The following is a 7,156-nucleotide window of genomic DNA, read 5'->3' as shown; positions in this document are numbered from 1 at the left end:
TATACAATTCTTAATTAGCAAAGAAATTACATAAGAATATCCATATGGTGAACATCAGTTTGATTAAATTTCAGTACATTTTTGAGTTACAATTGTTAAAAATATTTTCCTGCCTTCTTAAAATATAAAGAAGTACTTATTCCATACTAACCAACACATAATATCAGCTTCTTCATGAGATATCTGTAAGCTTCAATGGGGAAGGAAAGCGAGTTGCATTGAAACAATCATGGCCCAATATAAGGGACAGCAAACCTTGACTTGAGGTGGCTTGATTGTGTCGGGCTAAATGCGGCCACCTTTGGTTTGGATGTGGCTTGCCTCTAGTGCTTCATGTATTGGAGGCTTGGTTCCCAGTGCAGTAATGTGAGAAGTGGGAAGTAATTATGCCACTGAGAGCATACCTTTGAAAGGACTTAGTGTGGTTCTCATGGGACTCTGAGTTAGCTTTCATGAGAGCGAGTCCTTATAAAGAAGCAAGACTGCCCCTTTCTGCTCCCTGGCTTTTTGCTCCTGTGTACACTTTCTCACATGGGCTCCTGCCATGATGCCATATACCATTAGGATCTTGCCAGAGGCTAATAGATAGGGCCACTTGATCTTGGGCTTTATGCCTCCAAAACTGAGAGCTAAACACGTCTTTTTTTTTTTCCTTATAAAATAACCAGCCTCAAGTATTTCAGTGTGGCAACAGAAAAATGGAATAATTTAACATGGCCCAAGATTCAGTTTAGTATGGCTGGCAAGCTAAGAATTGTTTTTACATTTTTAAAATGTTGCTTAAAAAGATGGAAGAAGCTGGATATGGTGGCATGCACTGGTGATCCCAGTGACTTAGGAAACTGAATTTGGGGATGCAAGTTTGAGATCACAACTTTGTGAGACCCTCTTTGGCAATTAAAAAAGAAAAAGTGATGGGAATGTAGTTTAGGGGTAAAGTACCTCAGGGTTCTATTCCCAATACCAAAAAAAAAAAGAAAAAAAAAGAATGATAAAATAAAAGGAAGTAGAGAAGGAAGAAAAAGAAACAGCTGCAGAGATAGAATCTACATATGGTCTGTAATGTCAAATATTTGCTATTTGTCCCTTTATATAAAAGTTTGCCAACTTCTGATATAACAAATTACTTTCTTTATAAGTCATATGCTAAGGAAAGAACAAATTCTTTGGGTTGACCAAGTTAAGAGTTGTAATATCTTTATTTTCATCATAGCCCAAGCCCAAATGATTAAAACAGATCCACATCTGTCTATCATTTACATAAAGTCATTAAATTTATAACCTACCTTATTAGATATCGGATATACCCCAAATATATGTATGTATCTATGTATATATCCAAAATATTGTTTTTCTTATATTGGACAAGAGCCACAAAGTCATTGTACTTTGGTATTTTATAGGTATTGGGAAAATACTTAAGACATTCTGTTTTTAAATATTCTGTGCAGGTATGTAATTTGCTTGATGTGATTGAAAACATCAGAATGTACCTGGTCAAATAAACAGATGAGAAAATTTACTGTAACATTTGTTTCAAGTTTTTACCAGCCATTCAGTAATTATATTTATTATTAATTTTGGCATCCACAGAGTATGTTTGGGATAAATAAAAACAGTAATTATTTTAACAAAAGAGAGGCTAGGATTAAGTGAGCCAAGTTTCTTAAATGTCCTGGAGGAATGTAGAAATGCCCATAGTGCTGATAGGAGATAGACAGATGTGAGTGGTGAGAACACAGGTTAAGGGGAAAATTCTATAAGTTTTAGAACCCACTGTGCTGTCCTCACCCCCAGGTTTTCTTTTCCAAGAAGCAATTTACTTGCAGCTCTGTCTGGCTTAAGTGAAATGGGCAGGATATGTCACATTCCTCAGCAAACTACCCTTATCTGCAGGATAAATACAGGGCTGAAATAATGTCTACAAGAGAAACCTAGGTTACCTTAAAGGAGGAGACTTTGTGACCCTTTTCACAGACCAGATGTCCAAACTCAAGGAGATAAGGATAATTCTTCCTAATGATAAAATCGGTAAGAACTTATGGTTAAGAATCCAATTAGAGCTGGTCAGCATGGGCCAAAATTACTTAGAGTTGTCTTGACAGTGGGGATTTGAAAGTCTGATGTCATCCTGCTGTCAGTCAAAAGTCAAGGAGTAAGCTAGCCAATCCCTAAAAAACAAATGCCAAATGTCTTCTTTGTTATAAGGAGAGCAACTAAGAACAGAGCAGGGAGGAAGAGCATGAGAAGAAGATTAACATTAAACAGGGATGAGAGGTGGGAGGGAAAGGGTGAGAGAAGGGAAATTGCATGGAAATGGAAGGAGACCCTCAGCGTTATACAAAATTACATATAAGGGGAAGTGAGGGGAAAGGGGACAAAAAAACAAGGGAGAGAAATGAATTACAGTAGATGGGTAGAGAGAGAAGATGGGAGGGGAGGGGAGGGGAGGGGAGCGGGATAGTAGAGGATAGGAAAGGCAGCAGAATGCAACAGACACTAGTATGGCAGTATGTAAAAACGTGAATGTGTAACCAATGTGATTCTGCAATCTGTATACGGGGAAAAAATGGGAGTTCATAACCCACTTGAATCAAATGTATGCAATATGATATGTCAAGAGCAACGTAATGTTTTGAACAACTAAAAAAAAAGAACTGTGAGCCAAAATAAACCTCTTATATTCAAAACTTAAAAAAAAAGTGCAAGAAGAAAGGGAAAGAGGCTCAGAATGAAGTCAAGAAGGAGACGAATGCTCAATAATGTCAAAAGACACAGACAACAAAAGCTGGAGAATAAATTTCTATTAAACTTCAACTCAGTGAATATGGATTATGTACCTATTTTTAAAAAATTTGTTCCAGATCCTGGGTCACAAATGAATGAACAAGACAAATGCAGTACCCATTTTGGAAGGACTTACAGTCAAATGAACTAAAGATATTAAAAGTGATTCTCAAGAATGACTAAGCAGGACACAGATGATGGCCTAATTGATGACCACTCCTTATCTCCCCCACTGTCCACCTCCCCAGGCCCTTGTAATAACTAGTCTGCTTTCTATATATATAAAGTTACCAACTCTGAATATTTTATATAAATGGAACTATAAAACATGTGTCTAATTTGTCTGCACATTTTCTAGGTTGATCCATGTGTAGCAGGTTCTATTACTTAAATTTTAGAGCTGAATTATATCCCATTCTATGTATATACCACATTTTGTTTACCACTTCATCCATTGATGGACATGTGACTTGTTTCTACATTTTGGCTATTGTGAGCAGTGCTGCTATAAAAATTTGTGTACTTATTTAAAAAAAAAAAAAAAGTCAAGGAGTAGGGCTTGGGGGTGTGGCTCAGTGGTAGAGCGCTTGCCTAGCATGCATGAGGCACTGGGTTCGATCCCTGGAATCATATAAAAATGAACAAATAAAATAAAGGTATTGTGTCCATCTACAACTTAAAAAAAAGGCAAGGGGTGGACCTGGAAACTTCTCTGGTATCCCCAATCAGACTAATGTGCAGGAGAGGCAATGTTGTGCCTCTCCTCTCTGAGAAGACCCACCGCACTCCCCCTTTCCTATCTTTTAATAAACGCATGCCTGTTGCTCTGAGAGACTGAAATCTTTCTGACTTGATCACAAGAATCATGGTTTGAAGGGAGTCCTTCACAATGCCTCAGTTTCCCAGAAGGCTCCAGCCCTGTAAAAGTGCTGCTACTGATAAAATAGTAAGTGTAGACTCCATCTACACCTGGGGGATTCTGTGGGATGCATTTACATTTCCTAGTCATTTGATATTCAATTATGCTTACCACTGATTTTTGATATGCCATTTTTCCTTCTATACTTCTATTCAAGCACTTATATGGTGCTTGATGAAATATTAATAAAGGTTTGTGGTAGGAGAAGAGGCCAAGGGGGCATATAATGGCAGTCTCAGTGTCTTTGGCTTCTCCTCCTCCTCTCTAGGCTCCTCCTACCCAAGCTGTCCCTATCATTATCATGGCTATAAGGTCCCAGGATTAATATTCTACATTGAAGAATTATATGTGAAGGCAATGTGCAGGGTTTGCAAAAGAGGAAGAGAAGACTCATCATTCTTACCCCCCCCACCCCCGTTTCCTGCTGTGTGATTTGCTTAGATTCAAGTTTTCACAGGGTATAGCAAATGATAGACAAGTCACATGAACGAAACAAAGTGTAAACAAAATACTGAAGAGTAGAATACAGTTGTAAAATTTTGACAAAGATGCTAAAGAATTCAAGTTTAAAACTGAACTAAATATGAATGTCGAATTCAGGATGGAAATATTCAGGGCAAGTGTGTGATGTCCAGATCAACTGCAATGCAGCTCACTGAATTGAAATGATGAAAAAATTGAACCTGTTTGATTGATGAAGGTTTTGTTATGTAAGGAATACTCAAAAACAGAAAGCAAAAAATATCAACCAAGGAACGTGATAATCTCACTAGGAGTAAGAGGGAAGAATTTGAGATTAAATACAACGTCAGCTATATCAAACAGAGAAAATGAATGAAGGTTTTTCATTATTTTAGCTATTGGAGAGTATTAATTCATATGCATCCTTAAATGTTAATAGGGATAGAAAGCAAAGAAAATCTTATTCATGCCCCTAATTGGAATATATATACATATGTGTGTGTGTGTGTGTGTGTGTGTGTATAAAAATCTCCATATCCTTATAAATTCCCTATTCAAAATAATTCAATGTCACTGTCTTCTATATTGAACTTAGTTTTTCTTTGGGGGGGGATAAGAACTGGCAGAGGTGGGGAAGAATAGTGGTTTGGGGTAAGAATACAGGAAAGGTAGTAAAGAAAATATTTACATAATTATAAAATCAGAAAAGAATTAGTGTTGAAAAAGTTCTGAAAAATGTCAACTGCTCTATCTTCTCTGTCTTTAGGCAAACTTAATTGACAAACTATCCTATATGTCTTTAAAGGCCAGCAGATAAAAAAGATTTTTCAAGCTTACATTCAGGGCTTAGCACACCCCTGTGTCAGCAGATCCTTTCAGATATCTAACTTAAATCCCATAAGCTTTAATTTAAGTCCATTTGTTCCAGGTAGAACACAGAGGAAATAACTTTTTATAATGACTAAATAAAAAAGTACAATTTCAAGAAAGAGAGAAAGTAATATTCACAAACTGGAACTGTTACCCCTTTATGTGTCATTTTTTTAAAAAAATATTCTTAAACTCTTTTTGTAAAAGTACTATCAAATTATGGACCATTTTCTAAAAAGAGGTAATTTTAATGATTGTAGTAAATATTTTTTGAGGGTGGTATCGTCTTTGTAAAGAGAATAAATGTACACTTTTTAGTGGAGTATGGACATCAAGATGATCTTGAGTGGATTACAAACTTATCATTTAAAAATCACTGTGTTGATTATTTTAGTTTTCTTGCCTCTATCCCTCCATCTATCCTCCCCTTCCTGAGACACTATCATTTTGCTTCAGTTCTACTTGCTTTCTGAATGACTAATTCTTTAAGAGAATAATATTGGACCAGACTTCCATATTTATCGAGCTACTTATGATTGCATAGGGCAAACATTTTTAATTCTGCTCACATCACTTGAATTTTATGTATAGAAAGTTTAGAGTCAACTCTAAAGTTTGCATACTTTGCAAAAATTTAGTACTTATTGTTCATTCTATTTATTTATTTACTTATCTTGTGAAGTTTGAAACAGCTTAACTTTATTTTTGCATTTGGAATTTTAAGGTCATCTAAACATCATGTTTTCTGAAACAGGAAAAAAAGAGTCATATGTTATCTTTTGAGACTGATTAGTTTGGATTCTTGAGTGTTGATTAAAGGATTATGCTACAACTTGTCCAGAGTAGGTTAGAATTTGGACCATTTTCCCACAAAATTGTATTATATTTTATTTTCCTAGGGGATTATAAGATTCATATACACATTCTGTTCTTCTCACTTGACTCTTTTAACATTCTTTTTAAGTTTTTGTTTTGTTTTGAGAGGGAATCTAGCAATGCTCCTCAGGCTGTTGTAGAACTCCTGCACTTCTGTCTTCAGAGATCCTCCTACCTCAGCCACCAGAGAAGTTGGCATTACAAGTGTGTGCCACCATGCTTGGCTCATATTCCTATATTTGTTTTTAAAATAAAAGTATAGTAAAAATTGAAAGTTTATAGCCCTTGGAAGATATAAGTCTTCTACTGTCTTATATTTAACATATTTTTCAAGCTTAGAAAAAATAATATTCTATTTTATTCTCAGAATTGTATTCTGATAGTGTGCAATTTTGAAAAGCACTATAAATAAATGAGAAAATAAAGATAAATAGATTTCTATTTTGAGGGATCATTGACTGAAGGGAATTTTAATGGTTTCACGTATTTCAAAGGATGCTAGATTAGCAGTGATAAGAAGCCCTTATTGAATTGTTGATAAGGAAGAGCAAATACTTATTGACTGCTCTGAAGTTGCATGGGTGGTATCTTTAAAGAGATATAAGAATAGGAATCACTGACATTTGTCTTCATAGAAATTTATGCTATTCCAGAAGCTTGACAACAACAACAAAAACACTTATAGTAGCAGAAAATCAGGCTTATTATGAAGTAGTTGCTAAGTATTTATGAAGCTGCCACAGGTCTCCAGTCCTTGGGCTGAACTATCGAGGTTGACTCAGACACTGAAGGTACCTTTTTCCCCTGTCATTGTCCCTCATCAGAGTTTGGGGCCTTTCCAACATACACAGCTTACTTTGTCTTAATTAGTTCATTGGGTTCACGTGCAATTGTGGACAGAGTTTTAATAATCTCCCAAGGAATCTATTCCTTGTTCATATAAATCAAAGACATGGTGGAGGAAGAGGTAGTTTTGCCTAATCCCACAATCCCAAAGTCCCGTCTCATCGTAACATCAATCTGTACACCAACATCCAGTTTCATTCAACTTCACACATGTGAGAAGATAATAATCACATGTAACTTGATCTGTTTAATAACATATAAATCGAAAATGTAGTGTATCACTTCTAGGGTGAAACATGAAGAAGCAGCAGGTGAAAGTACAGATGTCTTCCTTCTTGGGTTGACCCAGCTGTTGAACCAAAGGACTTTAAAACTTTCAAGAAGCACTAATATGAG

Source organism: Callospermophilus lateralis, chromosome 10 (assembly GCF_048772815.1).
Source record: "Callospermophilus lateralis isolate mCalLat2 chromosome 10, mCalLat2.hap1, whole genome shotgun sequence".
Taxonomy (NCBI): Eukaryota; Metazoa; Chordata; class Mammalia; order Rodentia; family Sciuridae; genus Callospermophilus; species Callospermophilus lateralis.
The sequence above is the reverse complement of the archived record's forward strand: the minus strand, read 5'-3'. Positions refer to the sequence as shown.